This window comes from Budorcas taxicolor, chromosome 8 (assembly GCF_023091745.1).
Source record: "Budorcas taxicolor isolate Tak-1 chromosome 8, Takin1.1, whole genome shotgun sequence".
Classification (NCBI taxonomy): Eukaryota; Metazoa; Chordata; class Mammalia; order Artiodactyla; family Bovidae; genus Budorcas; species Budorcas taxicolor.
Genome location: NC_068917.1, coordinates 87,187,967 through 87,205,604, shown reverse-complemented (window position 1 = coordinate 87,205,604; position 17,638 = coordinate 87,187,967). Strand labels below are relative to the sequence as shown.

The 17,638-nt window shown below is 48.1% G+C and overlaps 1 pseudogene; it reads left to right on the top strand.

Moving 5' to 3' along the window:
* Positions 1-9,926: 9,926 nt before the first annotated feature.
* LOC128052093 (RNA transcription, translation and transport factor protein-like) lies at positions 9,927-11,182 on the top strand (annotated as a pseudogene).
* The last annotated feature ends 6,456 nt before the right edge of the window (positions 11,183-17,638 follow it).

Here is a 17,638-nt window from a genome sequence, read left to right as displayed (position 1 = left end):
ATGACTTAGCAACTAAATAACAGCACCATCACATAGAAATGGAATCATACGACAGTGCTTTGTGACTGGCTTCTTCCATTCAGCATATACAGATGCAGATGGCACCACTGACTCAATGGACATGAATTTGAGCAAACTCAGGGAGATAGTGAAGGACAGGGAAGCCTCAGTTCAGTTCAGTTCAGTTCAGTCGCTCGGTCATATCCGAGTCTTTGCCACCCATGGACTGCAGCCCGCCAGGCTTCCCTGTCTATTACCAACTCTCGAAAGGGAAGGGAAGCCTGGTGTCCTACAGTTCACGGGGTCACAGAGAGTCGGACACAACTTGGCAACTGAACAACAACAACAAGTGTGACTTCCACTGCACCACCCGTAGCAGGCACGTCTTTCCATGTGCAGCTGTCCACTCAGAAGACGCTCATCAGGCTTGCATCAAATAACTGAATAACAATTCAAACCTTTTTCCCCTATGCAGTGAGTGACTTAAATTTATTTAACTTTACTCAGCTTGGCTCGTACCAGATGCTACATTATATATCCTTGTTGGTTCAGTCCAGAGAACACGGCTTTAGCCCTCAGATATCCTGAATGTGCAAGTGTTTGAAATCCTCTCCCTATGACCCGGCTGTGAAGTGAGCCTGCCTCCAGGTGTGGGAGATTCTGTCAGCCCTCAGTCTCCCATCAGGGACCACCCCCAAACTGCACAGCTCAGTTCCTGACCCCAGGCTTTTTTTTTTTTAATGAATTCAACTTTTAGAAACAGTTTATTTCCATTTTATGATTAAGAGTCTGAACAGCTAAGACCATTCACTGATCATTCCTATCCATTCAGTGGCCTGAGCTGTGTGCAGATCAGTCTCAGCGGGAACTACTAGGTGGGCACAGAGGGAACCTGCACACTTTCAGACCAGCCTTCACCCTTGGCAGGAGTCATGGTAAATTCCGGAGCTGAAGCAGTGCATTCACCCCAACCATCATCCTTGGTCATAGCCTGCGCTTCATTCTCTGTCTCTGGTGGCAATAGATGGAGTGTGGCCCAACTCCTGGTTGCACAAAAGAGATGATGCTTGTGTCCACCACCTGAGACCCACTGAATGAGCACTCTTTTCGTGCCTCAGAGCAGGATTGACTTTGCTTTGTTAAAAGAGGGTCCTCATGGCTCTAGAGACCTGCATGGATCATAGGGAAAAGGGCAGAAGAAAACACAGGCTATTTTCCATGTTTTCATTTTCCATTTTTTCCTCTCTCCTAAAGCCCCAGGAATTTGAATCAGGGGTCTTGAGTAACATTGTTGTTGTTCAGTTGCTAAGTCATGTTCGGCTTTTTGCAACCCCATGAACTGCAGTGTGCCAGGCTTCCCTGTCCTTCACTATCTCCCTGAGTTTGCTCAAACTCATGTTCATTGAGTCAGTGATGCCATCCAACCACCTCATCCTCTGCTGCCCTCTTCTCCTTTTGCCTTCAATCTTTCCCAGCTTCAGAGTTTTTTCTTTGCATCAGGTGGCCAAAGTATTAGAGCTTCAGCTTCAGTCCTTCCAATGAATATTCAGGGTTGATTTCCTTTAGGATTGACTGGTTTGATCTCCTTGCAGTCCAAGGGGCTCTCAAGAGTTTCTTCTCCAGCACCACAGTTTGAAAGCATCAATTCCTCCATGCTCAGTCTTCTTTATGGTCCCACTCTCACATCTGTACTTGACTACTGGAAAAACCATAGCTTTGACTATATGGACCTTTGTTGGCAAAATGATGTCTTTGCTTTTTAATACATTCCCTAGGTTTGTCATAGCTTTCCTCCCAAGAAGCCAGCATCTTCTAATCTCATGGCTTCAGTCACCACCCACAGTGATTTTGGAGCCCAAGAAAATAAAGTCTGTCACTGTTTCCATTTTTCCCCATCTGTTTGCCATGAAGTGATGGGACCAGATGCCATGATCTTAGTTTTTTGAATGCTGAGTTTTAAGTCAACTTTTTCACTCTTCTTTTTCACTCTCATCAAGAGGCTCTTTAGTTCCTCTTCACTTGCTGCCATAGCGTGAGTAGAGTACCCGATAGCCATCGAAAATAGGGATGAGTCACTGAGCCCAGTGGGTAGTGGGGCCTAAAGTAAGTCATGCTGCTGAAATAATGATAATGATGATGATCCCCAGTGCTGAGCTAAGTTTGCAGGAATTCTCTTGTCTTGCCCCACACTGTCCTAGGGGGCCCTGTTATCAGATGGGAAGCACAAGAGAGGCAGAGTCTTGCCTTAGTTTGTTGATTGCAGGCAGTTGACCTGGAGGTGAACCAGCTCACACCTCACTGTGAGCTGCCTCTCAGCCTGAAACTGCTGCCTTCTAGCCTTTTCAGAGCTTTGTGGCTAGTCCCTCCCCATTGACTTTTTGCTAGTTTGAGGGGCTGGTCTTCGGCAAGCTGGTACATGCCTCATCACGCCAGCTCTCTCGCATCCTCTCTTAACACCTCTGCCCATGTGGCCCCTCGAGCTCTAACTCTGCTGGCTCTTCTGTCACATGCCCATGATCCATCCCACCTCCAGCTCCACCCCATACAGCACTGAGACTGGGAATCTGTGCTCCATCTCTCCCAGCCTCCAGTGGCTTCAGAAAGGCATTGTCAGAGGAACCGCTGGCAGCAGCAGATTGAAAGGAGCTCCTGTCCCCATCCACTGAACAGGGGGTATACAGTACTCTCCATCAGACTTCTTTTGGTCCCCAGAGCCGGTCACATGGCTCCACTCCTCTCCTAGGGAGCAGCCAGAGCACAGCAGAGCCCCCTTCCACACTCCCAGTCCCCAAGGCTGAGCATCCCCTGAGGTGGCCACCCATCCAAGCTCCACAGCTTCCTTCTGTCCATACTCGGAGAATGCACTGCTGTCTGGGTTTCAGTGGGAGCAGAGTCCCCAGTGTGCTCAATCAGCCTGTCAACACCTGGTATCTAAGCCCTAGGATTGAATGGATGCTCTGCCCAGTCTCGGCCTCAGCTCTCTCCTCAACTCTCAACTCTTGGGGGATCTGTCTTAATGGGCAGGCTGAGGAGTGAGAGGTGGTGGTTTAGTCACTAAATCATGTCCAACACTTGCAACCCTATGGACTGTAGCCTGCCAGGCTCCACTATCCCTGGGATTTTTCCAGGCAAGAATACTGGAATGGATTACCATTTCCTTCTCAGGGGATCTTCCTGACCCAGGGATCAAATTCTGGTCTCCTGCATTGCAGTCAGATTCTTTACTGACTGAGCTGACCCTCCCTCAAATCTAGCTTGATCCCAACCACATCTATCTATTGCCCTCTGCCTGGGATTTGGGATGCCAAATCCCAGTTAAGGCCCCAAATTCTGGGCTGTGTTCTATTAGTCCTGATGGCTCATGCCAGCCCTTGCTTACCATGGCCCCACTGCCTCTCTTATCCTATTGCCCAAATAGATCCACTGAGCAGGCTAGCACAAGCTTCCTGGAAAGCAATTCATAGTTGGAGCAAGAATGTAAAAAAATGTTTACACCTTTTAAGTCAGTAATTCCCTTTTGGGGAATTTATACAAATGAAGTGACCAGCTATGCAGATAGTGGGGCATGAAGATGTTCACTGAAGAGTTGTTTATAATAAGGATTAGGAATAATGTAAATTTTCAGCAATTGGAAAATGGCTCAGTAAACTGTGTTATTCTGACATAATCAAATATGACGAAGCCATTTAAATGCTCTTGGAGTTTTATAATGAGGCAGGAAGTGATTAGAGATAATTTGAAGTGACAATGTACTGGAGAAAAACCAGAAGAGAACACACCAAAATGTCAGCAGTAGATGGTTTTGCTTTTGTGCGTTTTTCTGCACTTTGGACAAGAGGCAGCTTCACTTAATGTGTGGCCCATGTCTTTGGAAAAGGGGGCGCACTGATTCAGCAAAGGTCTGGAAGCCTGGATCTGATTCAAATCCTGGCACCATCTGTTGGCCACGAACTACAATTCATTAATTAATGTCTCTGAACTCCAGTTTCCTGATTAGTCACAGGGTGGTGGCAGCACCCAGTTCCTGGGGTTGTGACAGAATCACTAAATGAATCCCCAGGGCTTCTAGCAGACCAGTAGGACTGAGACGTGGTAGCCATCCTGGACTCTGACCACCTCCTACCTTGCCACCTGTCTCCTTGCTGGTGGGACCTGACAGAGAAAAATGGCCCCTGATTCAAGAGAGCCACTGAATCCCCACTTCCCCAGGGGGACGTGGAGGCTGGATGTCTTAGCAATTTGCTTAGGACCGCAGAGCTAGCGAGGAGGGAGGACAGACATGTGGGCGTGGAGAGCCAGGTGCCGCAAGGCCTTGGCTGCAGTCCTCAGAGCAAAGCCAGGCCACTGTCTAGGACAGGTTCTGACAAGTGGCCGAGGTGGGCTATGCCACCATGCTTCACAGGGGTCACACTCACCCAGAGTTTCCTCTTTACATTCAGTGGGCCCCATCAGCCCCCATGAGCTCTCAGGGGAGACACATAATTCTCCATGTGATGCCAAAGAGGCTTTTTCCACTGGCTGGAAACTTGGCCTACTTGACTGGGGGTTTTCCAGCAGACCCAGTTTAAATTGCAATACCTGCCCCTGGGAATGCCTGTTCATTCAGAATGAAAAGGTGTCCGGGTCATAAAATATATCATCACCAAACACCTATTGAGCCCTCTAGAGAAGTCTCATCCCAGTGAGGCCCCAAATTCCGGCCTTTCTCCTACTAGTCCTGTTGGCGCGTGCCAGCCCTTGCTTGCTGTGGACGTACTGCCTCTCTTTCATCCTGCTGCCCAAACGGATTCACTGGTGGCCAGGCCTAGTGCACACTTGGGAAAATGACCACATCGTAAGAAGAGGCACTGCCTGTCTTTCAGCGATGCTTCCTTCTCTGTTGGCTTCACGTACAGTCTGACTCTTCCTGGAGGAGCACCCATGCCCACCAGTAGCTCCACATTGACATTCCCAGTGTTTCCCTCCACATCTCTAGGAAAAGCCTTGGAGATGGATGTCTTTAGCTGAGAGGTCACGTGTTCATCCCTGAACCACCCCTGGGGACAGGGCTGGGATGTTCTGACATGCCAGACTGGGCACATGTCCCCCATTGGTCCAAAGACTGGATGTGGGAAGAGGGCTTGTTCCAAAATAAGGAGGAAGCATCCCACTTACACCCTGACCTTGACCTTGGGGAAGGAGGCATGGCTCCTCTTTGAAGCACCAACCCCCATGCATTCCTCTTATACTTGTGGCTTCAATTTGCTCATCTGCTGAATGGCTCACCTCATCAGACCATGCAAGGGAGAGTGGGAGGGTCCTAAACAACCTGGCACACAGTAGGTGCTCATTAAACATTAATGCCACCCTCCTAGGCTCAACACTCTGCACACACCTGCCAAGGGAGTGGGTCACAACCTCTGAGGCCATTGAGCTGCAACATGTTTTTCCATAAGGTTTCATGTGAACTACACATCCAGGAATGAAGTCACTGATCAATAAACCACAGCAGTGACTCCAATACTTATTGGTCTTAGAGTTAAAATTGCCATTTTACAAAGTAACTGGGCAGGCCCCAACAGCCAGAATCATACTCCACGTTGAATAAAGACCTGATCTATAACTGGCATTAGTAGGATACTGCAGGCAGCCTCAGGCCCTGGGGTGGTTTCTACATCAGCATCACAGGGACAGACAAGCAGGAGCTGAGCCCTGGATGCCATGGGGTAAAGATGTGGGGTATAGTGGGCTGCAAGGGGCTTGACATGGTTCTGGTCTGTCTGTGAGGATGTGAGTGGTAAGAGGGCTAGGGGGCAGGGTGCCTTGGTTCTGAAGCTGAGGAGCAGAGGCCAACACAGACACCAGCAAGAGCAAAGTAGGGCTTTTAACAGGAGACACCAAGGCTAGAAGAGGAAGAGGGAGCTGCCCAAGAGCACGCGGTGATCAGGCTATAGAACCAGGCCTCCAGGGTCAAAAGAGGCCCTGTCTCTTGCTGGAGGGAGCTTTAAGTGATCATTTATTAGATGTGTGTGTTTGCGTGTGTGTATTGATTGTAGGGGGGCCTTCCAGACACAAAAGCAAAAGGGGGCAGGGCAGGGAGGAGAGATCAGAGATTTAAAAAAGAAATAACATTGATCAAATTTTTAAATATTAAGAAACTAGATCTAAAGGCAGCCATTCCCTTGAGGAAAAAGATTCACAGCAGATACAAAGGGCACGGAGCGTTATCATTAATATACAGAAATTCACATGAGTCAATACGGGTTCAGTATTAGCGGAAAAAAGCCAAATTCCCCCAAAGAAAAGAGGATGAAAGTCATGCCAACAAGCACAGAAAGTCTCGGAATGTATAGAACCACAGTTTTGTCTCACCAGGAACTGTTAGAAGGCAAGTAAAACAAACTGGCATCTTCATGTGGAGATTAGCAGTCCTGGTTTAATAATAAGGCCCGGTGCTGGCAGAGGGGAGCAGACAGACAAGCTGTGAGCAAGTAGTCAGTCCCAGCCTTTCAGGAAAGCAGCTTGGAAAAGCCTCACACTTATTTCTTACTCTGATTCACTTTTGGCATCTACCCTGAGGAAAGCAAAGATTTAGACCTAGAGTAGTTTATCTCAGAGTTACTATATATACCAAAAGATTGGAAATGACAAGGTTCCAGGGGGAGGCCTGGGTAACCCTTTGTTATCCTAAACCAAGGAGTTTGTGATAATTTGTTACTGCAGCAATGTGGACTGATACACTCCACACTGGATTCCTGGCACAAGAAAGCTTGATGTATTCTGGAAGCTCAAGGAACAATTGTTAAAGCAGCCAATAAAGGAATAATCTCAAAGAAAATACACCAGATATCAGCGGTGGTTATTTCTATCTGGGCTTCCCCAGTGACTCACCTGGCAAAGAATTCGCCTGCAATGTGGGAGACCTGGGTTTGATCCCCAGGTTGGGAAGGTCCCCTGGAGAAGAGAACAGCTACCCACTCCAGTATTCTGGCTTGGAGAATTCCTTGGAATCTATAGTCCATGGGGCCGCAAAGCGTGGGACACGGCTGAGTGACCTTCACTTTCACTTTTATTTCTATCTGGGTGAATTCCATTTTTTGTTTTCATGCTTTTCTAGTATTTTCAAATGGCAGTCATGGCTGTCCTACAGCTTGTACCATGCACTCACCTGCTTGGCCAACCCTGAACCAGCTGCTCGCTCAGAAGTTCATGCATTCATAATTGTGACAGATTTTGGCAAACTGTTCTCAGGAGAGGTTGTACCAATTTACACTTCCACCAGTGTTGTAGGCTTGCCCACGGAGCACATTAATTGACTTTTGCATTAGGAGAAACGCTATATCCCCCCAAGGATTTACTTTCCATGTCTCCCGTCACTTGTGAGCTCAGCCTCTGCCCATGAACTCAAACCAGCTTTCTTTCCTTCTAACTGTCCTTATAGAGGCTGACATCTCCCTGCCCTGCTGACCTCCAGACCACCTTCGCTCAGCTTCTGAGTGACTGGTTCCATCTCCTTCGTCAGCCCTAGGCTCAGAAGTCACCTCCGCAGAGGGGTGAGGTCCCTGAGGGGCCCACAGCCCTGCCTGACGTGGAGCCACCATCAGAGCATCTGCTTCTCTGCAACAGGCACTCAGGTCGCAGCCCAGAGCCTCTGCTCCTCTGGTCTGGCAGCCCCCTCGCCCCAGCAGGGCCTGAGCCAGTTGGAGATGAGTCTGTGCTAACTGACCCATCTCACTCCTCTGGGCTCCCCATGGAGCAAGGCCTTTGGCCTCAAGATGAAGGCCCCTATGGTGGCCATCAGAAGTGTGGCTTGGACTCAAGTCCAGCCCCTTGGCCACCCTAGGCCACACCAGCCTGAGGCAGAGACGCCTAGGCTGGGGTGGGTGGGTGGATACTGCAATAAGCTCGTCCCCTGGGCCTTAGTTTCCTATCTGCTCGTCCCCTGGCCTTAGTTTCCTATCTGCCAACCAGCAAGGTCACCATCAGGGTGACAGAGCAGACATCTGCAGTGCTTCCAGTGGGCAGCCTAGGCCCGGGCACAGGAGGAGTGGTCACTGCAGCTCTAGGCAGCTGAGGGCACGTGCCCTGAGCTCTCCATCCTTCTCCAGATAATGCTGGGCTGGATCAGCATCTCAATTCCCAGGGCCCACTTTGCCTGTGCCACAGCTGGGGTGGAGGCTGTTGGACTGATCGATTAGTGCATGCCTGGTCCCTGCCAGCCAGAACCTTGACCCTGGGGTCCCCATGCCTGCCTGCAGCCCATGCCTGATTCTGGTGGTAGAGGCCAGTGCCCCCAATACCACATGGACCAAGGGTGATGGACAGTGTTAACTGGAGTCTAGGGTGTTCTCAGAGTGGCACCTGGGGAAGGGCCAGCATGACCCAGGGCTGCACGGGTACCTCTGTTCACAAAGCACCAGCATTCATTCACAGGGGTTCAAGGAGAGGGTCAGTAGTTTGCCTGGGAGGACCAAGCCTGCAGCCTCACACCCTCATCTTCTTTCACAAGAATTTAACACAAATGGCATGAGGCCCTTCAGACACAGATGGAGGCAGCCAGGAGGCTCAGTGGCCTTACGCAGGTGGTGGTGCCTCTCTCCAGCCTTGGTTTCCCCACTTGCAAGGAGAGGAGGACAGCCAGATGAGTGAATGAACATGTTCATTCATGCTCATTCATTCATGAGTGAATCAATCTGCTCAAAGGATTGGAGGATGGAAATAAGGGAAGGAGGGAAGAAGGTAGGGATACAGAGAAGGAGGGAAGGGAGAAGGGGGAAGAAAGGAGGGAGGGAAGGGAGGAAAGATGAATAGGCAAAAAGACAGGATCACAATCTGCTAAGGATAAACTAGAAAGTTGCCCCCGTATGGTCAGCTGGGAAAACCTGGACAGATTTGCTGATCTCTCTGAGCTACCCACTCCCGTACTCTTGCCTGGAAAATCCCATGGACCGAGGTGCCTGGTAGGCTGCAGTCCATGGGGTCACTAAGAGTCAGACACGACTGAGCAACTTCAATTTCACTTTTCACTTTCATGCACTGGAGAAGGAAATAGCAACCCACTCCAGTGTTCTTGCCTGGAGAATCCCAGGGATGGGGAAGCCTGGTGGGCTGCCGTCTATGGGGTCGCACAGAGTCAGACACAACTGAAGCGACTTAGCAGCAGCAGCAACAGCTGAGCTTTCCTTGTTGACCTGCAGGATGGAAACCATAATAATAGAGGTGAAGATAGCTTGTCCTGCATCCCCAACACCTGGAGCTCCCACACCCTATGCTGTTCTGGTACTTTTCCTGGCTCTGCACTTTTAGAAGCACACCATGATATTCAGCACGTGCTCACGGTCAGCTCATGATGAACACTCTGCTGCACTTGGTTTCTCAGGGTTGGGAGGTGCTGCCTCTGTCTGACTTCACCCTAACCTCACCGCAGGTGCCAGAGGTAAGATGTCATCACAGGCAACTAGGCAAAATTCTGAAGTCATGACAAGGATATACCTTTCAGCGGTTTTTTCGCAGCTGATAGTAGCTGAAAGTAAAAAGTCGCTCAGTCATGTCCAACTCTCTGTGACCCCATGGACTGTGGCCCACAGGCTCCTCTGTCCATGGGATTTCCCAGGCAAGAATACTGGAGTGGGTTGTCATCCTCTTCTCCAGGGGATCTTCCCAACCCAGGGATTGAACCGAGGTCTCCTGCACAGGAGGCAGATTATTTACCATCTGAGCAAATAGGGAAGCCAACTGTAAAACAGCGTTTATTTGTTAGTTAAATAAATTAGTCTACTCTGAGGTACGGTTTGTAACTCTGGAACTCTTTTTTAGATGCATGCATGTTGTGAATAACACAAAAAATCAACATCATCTGGTCCAGCCCTGAGCTGGTAGAGAAAGCGTCTCCCAGGACCTGAGGGGTGTCAGCCAGCTCTGCTGGCATCTCTCCAGGATGGGAGCACATGGCCTTCAAGATGCCCAGATGGACCACAGACCTGAAGCTCCTATGCTACAACTGCCCTGGGACAGCCAAGCAGAGTCCCAGGGACGGTGAATACCCCCACCCCACCCATACAGCCTGGCCCCCAGCTGTGCTTCTGTCTGCCACACTGCAGTTTTCCATCACATCTCCCGACTGTGCCCTAGAGAAAGAATCACAGAATCACAGGGTGAAATGAATGAGGATATGAATTTGACAGAGAGCTGAAATTGTCTGGAAACTGCCTCTCTTCCCCCCTCCCGCCCCCGGGTTGCCTGCCTCCCCCGCCCCCAGGGGGCAAGATGGGAGAAGGCCAGAGCTGCAAGGATATGACCAATACTCAGCCACTGCATTTCACTCTGACCAAGAAAACCTTTTTTTAAAAATTGAGACATAATTTGCATGCCATAAAAACCCCCCTTTTAAAGTGTACAATTCAGGGGTTGTTAGCACATTCACGGACTAAGGCAATCATCATCACTAAATCCAGAACGTTCTCATCATCACAAAAGAAGATCTGGCCCTCCCAGCTGAAGCAGGAAGCATGATGGCCTTTCTCTGCCACAACCTACCTCTTTAACTGAACAGATAAAACAAAACTTAGAAACTTGATTTTTGCCTTGAAGACCAGAAATTCAGACACTGTAAGACTGAAGACAGAGGTAATCCATGACAGTGACCAACCCAAGTTCTTTAAAAAGTATCTCAGAGATGTTCACTGTTCTTTCAAGATTCTAGATGGACAAGAAGCAATTGGCTGGATTCTTGGTTTAGCTGTTAGACTTGGATATGGAGATAATGCTGAAAAATACAATTACTTGGTAACTGATAATGCAAAAAATGCTGACAACACAACTAAAAATGCAGAGCCCATGATCAATTTGGATATAAATAATCCTAATTTTAGGGCTGGTGTCCTGGCCCAGGCTACCTTTCAGAGTCAACCCATGGTGATTACCTGGCAGTGCTTCAAGCAATTAACAGTTTGGTCCAGGAATCCTGACATGGCACGCAGTTGCTAACACAAACCCAATAGAAGAGGGCTTGCCTGCTGCTGAAGACAAGCGTATTCTTGGTTTTAACACAGGAGCTGAGGTTCTTAATGAAGCTGCTCAAATTCTGCACTTGGTGCATATAAAAGAGCTCAGAGAGCTGCAGACAAAGATTAATGCAGCCATAGTGACTGTTCAGATGATCACTGCTGGTCCAAAGACAGATCACAGACTGGGTGGAAGATGACTATTAGAAAGTTCATCCAAAATTAGAATTTCAGCATCACCCCTACCTAGTACACACTGGCATATATATGGAACCAAATGCTATATTTTCAATGGAAAACTCCCAGAAATTTGACTATGTTCTAGAAAGCAATCACTGTTGCTTTTTCTTTAATAAAGTTTGGGAAAGAAGAAAACAAAAAATAGATCCTGTACCCAACAGGCAATCAGCCCCCACTCAGGGCCCCCGCACCCTGACATCCATGAATCTGACTCTGAATCTGCCTATTCAGGACATTTCATATGAAGAGAATCATAACATATGTGACCTTTTGTGTCTGGCTTCCTGCACTCAGCATGTTTTCTAGGTTTATTCACACTGTAGCACACACACCACTTCACCCTTCTATAGCTGATTATTATTCCACTGTTTGAATACACCACATTTTGTTTAATCTATCATCCAATCGTATACACTTGGGTTGTTTCTGGGTTTTGGCCATTATGAACAATCATGTACACTTTTTTGTATATACCTAAGTGGTCTATGGGAATACCAGACCACCTGACCTGCCTCTTGAGAAATCTGTATGCAGGTCAGGAAGCAACAGTTAGAACTGGACATGGAACAACAGACTGGTTCCAAATAGGAAAAGGAGTACGTCAAGGCTGTATATTGTCACCCTGCTTATTTAACTTATATGCAGAGTACATCATGAGAAACGCTGGACTGGAAGAAACACAAGCTGGAATCAAGATTGCTGGGAGAAATATCAGTAACCTCAGATATGCAGATGACACCACCCTTATGGCAGAAAGTGAAGAGAAACTAAAAAGCCTCTTGATGAAAGTGAAAGTGGAGAGTGAAAAAGTTGGCTTAAAGCTCAACATTCGGAAAACGAAGATCATGGCATCTGGTCCCATCACTTCATGGGAAATAGATGGGGAAACAGTGGAAACAGTGTCAGACTTTATTTTTTTGGGCTCCAAAATCACTGCAGATGGTGACTGCAGCCATGAAATTAAAAGACGCTTACTACTTGGAAGAAAAGTGATGACCAACCTAGACAGCATATTACAAAGCAGAGACATTGCTTTGCCGACTAAGGTCCGTCTAGTCAAGGCTATGGTTTTTCCTGTGGTCATGTATGGATGTGAGAGTTGGACTGTGAAGAAGGCTGAGCACCGAAGAATTGATGCTTTTGAACTGTGGTGTTGGAGAAGACTCTTGAGAGTCCCTTGGACTGCATGGAGATCCAACCAGTCCATTCTGAAGGAGATCAGCCCTGGGATTTCTTTGGAAAGAATGATGCTAAAGCTGAAACTCCAATACTTTGGCCACCTCACACGAAGAGTTGACTCATTGGAAAAAACTCTGATGCTGGGAGAGCTTGGGTGCAGGAGGAGAAGGGGACGACAGAGGATGAAATGGCTGAATGGCATCACGGACTCGATGGACGTGAGTCTGTGTGAACTCCATGAGTTGGTGATGGACAGGGTGGCCTGGCGTCCTGCGATTCATGGGGTCACAAAGAGTCGGACACGACTGAGTGACTGAACTGAACTGAAGTGGCCTTGCTGGATCTTAAGGCAATTCTATGTTCACTGTTTGAGGAACCACCAAACTGTTTTCCACAGTGGCTGTATCATTTTGCTTTTCCACTAGCAGTGTATGAGAGCTCCAATTTCTCCATGTCCTCACCGACACTTAATTTCCGTGTTTTTCTATCCTATCCATCCCAGTGGGTGTGAGGGGCACCTCACTGTGGTTTTGATTAACAGTTGTGATGTTGCGCATCAAAATGGGTTTATTGGCCATTTATATATCTTCCTGGGAGAAATGTCTTTTCAAGACCTTTGCCAGTTCTTGAATTGTGTTGTTTGTCTTTTTGTGGTTGACCTTTATGATATCTCTACATATTCTGGACACTGGATCTTTGTGAGATCTGTGACTTGCCAGTATTTTCTCCCAGTCTGTGGATGGTCTTTTCACTACTTCGATAGTGTCCTTTGATTCCAAAAGTGTTTAATTTTGATGAAGTTGATTTTTCCTTAATGTGTCTTATTTTGTTTCCTTATTTTTCCTTTGATGTGTCTGTGCCCAACAAAATCTTTGACTAAACTCCCACACTCCTCAGACCAAGGCCTGTGCCCTCTCTCCCTGCTCACTCTCCTGGACAGCAGGTCCTTTCTTAGACGCTGGTGTGCTGCGCCCCCTGGTGGCGCTTGGCCATTCAGGATGGGTGTGCAACTCAGGCAGGGAGGCACAATCAGGCGCCAGGGGCATCAATGTGAGATTTGACAAAGCATCTGCACTCAAGGAAACCTTCTTTCTCTGGGAAGAAAGAAAGAGGAAAACATTGCTGCTTCCCAATCCCAGACACAGCCGACCACTGGCCGTCTCTCTTTGTACTCTGCCTACTACACTGTGAGGGGAGGATTCCAGTTCCCTTTCTAATAGGGGAGGAAGCTGAGGTTTGGGTAAGTGCAGTAAGTGTCCAAGGTCCAGAGTTACTGATGGAGATGCTGCATGCTAAGTTGCTTCAGTTCAGTTCAGTCGCTTAGTCGTGTCCGACTCTTTGCGACCCCATGAATCGCAGGACGCCAGGCCTCCCTGTCCATCACCAACTCACGGAGTTCACTCAGACTCACGTCCATCGAGTCCGTGATGCCATCCAGCCATCTCATCCTTGGTCGTCCCCTTCTCCTCCTGCTCCCAATCCCTCCCAGCATCAGAGTCTTTGCCAATGAGTCAACTCTTCTCATGAGGTGGCCAAAGTACTGGAGTTTCAGCTTTAGCATCATTCCTTCCAAAGAAATCCCAGGGTTGATCTCCTTCAGAATGGACTGGTTGGATCTCCATGCAGTCCAAGGGACTCTCAAGAGTCTTCTCCAACACCACAGTTCAAAAGCATCAATTCTTTGGCGCTCAGCCTTCTTCACAGTCCAACTCTCACATCCATACATGACCACAGGAAAAACCATAGCCTTGACTAGACGGACCTTAGTCGGCAAAGTAATGTCTCTGCTTTTGAATATACTATCTAGGTTGGTCATCACTTTTCTTCCAAGTAGTAAGCATCTTTTAATTTCATGGCTGCAGTCACCATCTGCAGTGATTTTGGAGCCCAAAAAAATAAAGTCTGACACTGTTTCCACTGTTTCCCCATCTATTTCCCATGAAGTGATGGGACCAGATGCCATGATCTTCGTTTTCCGAATGTTGAGCTTTAAGCCAACTTTTTCACTCTCCACTTTCACTTTCATCAAGAGGCTTTTTAGTTTCTCTTCACTTTCTGCCATAAGGGTGGTGTCATCTGCATATCTGAGGTTACTGATATTTCTCCCAGCAATCTTGATTCCAGCTTGTGTTTCTTCCAGTCCAGCGTTTCTCATGATGTACTCTGCATATAAGTTAAATAAGCAGGGTGACAATATACAGCCTTGACGTACTCCTTTTCCTATTTGGAACCAGTCTGTTGTTCCATGTCCAGTTCTAACTGTTGCTTCCTGACCTGCATACAGATTTCTCAAGAGGCAGGTCAGGTGGTCTGGTATTCCCATCTCTTTCAGAATTTTCCACAGTTTATTGTGATCCACACAGTCAAAGGCTTTTGCATAGTCAATAAAGCAGAAATAGATGTTTTTCTAGAACTCTCTTGCTTTTGCCGCCGGCCCGCCGTAAATTGCTTCATTCATGATCAACTCTTTAAGACGCACTCTCGCCTGCCAGGCTCCTCTGTCCATGGGATTCTCCAGACAAGAATTCTGGAGTGAATTGCCAGGCCCTCCTCCAGGGGACCTTCCTGATGCAGGGATCAAACCCGCGTCTCTTGTGTCCTCTGCATCTGCAAGTGTGTTCTTTACCACTAGAGCCACTTGGGAGATGGAGCTGCAGGGGCGAGCTGACCCTTCACTTATTCACTCAACAAACATTTGTGAGGATGCCTCCTTACACAGACACTAGCTGAACACTGGCCAACTCAGCAAGGACAGACTAAACAGCCTTAATGCCATAGGAAAGTACAGGCCAGGCCCCCAGGCCCCCCTGATTTCTGACTGAAGAAACCCTGGGAGGGAGATGTCAGAGACCTCACTGGTCTCCTGTGAGTGGAACCCTTTGCCCATGAAGCACTCAAGTCCCCCAAGAGCTGGCCAGGAGGCCCATCACCTGATAGAAAAGTAAAGGAACAGTGCAGGAGCAAGAAGGGGGCAGGAGCGAGAGGAAGAGGTTTCAACACACTGTTTTGAATTTCATACTGTGTGGTCAGCCTATTTAACAAAATGTAGGTATAAATAAGATTTAAACTTGAACAATGATTAGAACTTATCAGAATGGTGGCTCAGAGGTTAAAGCGTCTGTCTGCAATGTGAGAGACCTGGGTTCGATCCCTGGATTAGGAAGATCCCCCTGGAGAAGGAAATGGCAACCCCTTCCATTATTCCTGCCTGGAGAATCCCATGGACGGAGGAGCCTGGTGGGCTACAGTCCATGGGGTCGCAGAGTTGGACATGACTGAGTGACTTCACTCACTTCACTCACTCAACAGAGATGGCTAAGTGCTCTCCAGCATCCATTCTCTACCTCTATCACAGAAACCCTGAACTTTCAGTTAGGAATATGGATGCCTGGAACATAAAGGACATCTCCCTGCTTCCCTTCCACCTAGGTATAGCCACGTGACTAAGTTCTGACCAAAGATGTGAATGGAACTGTGCAGAAACTTCTAAGAAGTGTCTTAGAGAGTTCCCTGGTGGTCCAGAGATTAGGACTCAGTGCTCTCATTGCCATGGTTCAGTTCCTGGTCAGGGAACTAAGATCCTGCAAGTTGCACAGTGTGGCCAAAAAAAATAAATAAATAAAGTCTTACAATGTAGGATGCATATTCCTTTCTCTCTTCCTCCTTCCTGCTAGCTGGGATGCAAGCAGGATGGCTGGAATTTAAGCAGCCATCTTGGGCCACAAGATAGATACTACATATTAAGAACAGCAGGACAGGAAATTAGGAGGAACCTGGGCTTCTGACAGCATGGAACTGCCACACCAGCCCCATCCTGCTTGCCTTAGGACGTCTTCTGTGTAATAAGAAAGAATGTCTTTCTTGATTAAGTGACTGATATTTTGGGGTTTGTGCCATCACAGTTGCACTTGCCCTGAGTGGCACATCGTATAAAGCACCTGATAAGCATCCGGCCAATTACAGGTATCCCAGCTGGGGATCCAGCCCAGTCACACCGTGTGACAGGGGTGCAGGAGAAATGCACCCAGGCCTGTGAGACTGGGAGGGAAGCTGACACCGAGAAAACCACGATACTCCACTGCCCTGTCCCAGCCCCGGCCCAGCTGTTGGTCCTTAGTCTCTGAAAGCCAACGCCACCTAACAAGATGACATGTGTTAAGCCACATGCTTTTCTGACTCTATGTTTTGCCAATTGAATTAGATTTTCCCCTGGTTGATATTGGAGTGAGCCTTCATTTCCTGACCATCTGCTGTTTGGGTGGCAGGAAAGTCCTCTGAGTGCCAGAGGAGAAGCAGCCCAGATTGAACGTGCTCCAGGAACACCCCAGGAGCAGAGGGACTGATGGCGGGCTCCCAGGGAGGCCCCCACAGCCACACCGCACTCAGGGACTGCCAGCTCTGAATCAGCCTGGGTCCAGAGTCCTTCCTGCTCTGGACACTGGTAACATAATTCAGTTTAAAAGGAGGAAATTTTGACACGTGACACATAGTTGAACCTTGAGGACATTGTGCTGACTGAAATAAGCTGGTCTTAAAAGGACAGATACTGTACGATTCCATGTGTATAAAGCACCTACAGTTATCAAATTATAAAAACAAAAAGTAGGATGGGGGGTGCCAGGGACTGGGGGAAAGAGAATGGAGAATTAGTGTTTAATGGGGACGGTTTCTGTTTGGAATGATGAAAAAGTTCTAGATCTTTTGTACAACAAGGTGAAATCATCTAACACTGCTGAACTGCAAATTTAAAAATGATTTAGTGGTTAAAAAACAATTACCTGTATCTGTATTGATGGATCTCATGTCTCATTGATCACAGACCTTGGAGAGTATCTCTGTGACTGTATTAATCTGTGTCCAATCAGATGGCAGGGACCACACAGTGACCTGAACAGGATGTCTAATAGGCCCAATTAGTAAGCACTGATGAGACCTAAATGAAAGCCCTAGGAAACCCCAGGGATGAGGGAGGGAACTTGAGGAGGTCAGCTTGGAGAGAGCTGGGCCTCAACGGAGAAGGCATGCCTGAACCCACTAGTTGGCAGGCAAATCTGCTAGTCTGTGTGGGCCAGGCTGGTCTGCAACCACCACAGCCCAGGCACTGTGCCTACTGGCCTGGGTGCTAGCAAATTCAGAGCATCAAGAAGGAGCTGGAGGCCAAGAGTGGGGAATCTGAATCTAGAGCCCTCGGGAGGGTAACCACCAGGACAGGGCTGCAAGGTCACAGGAATGTCATT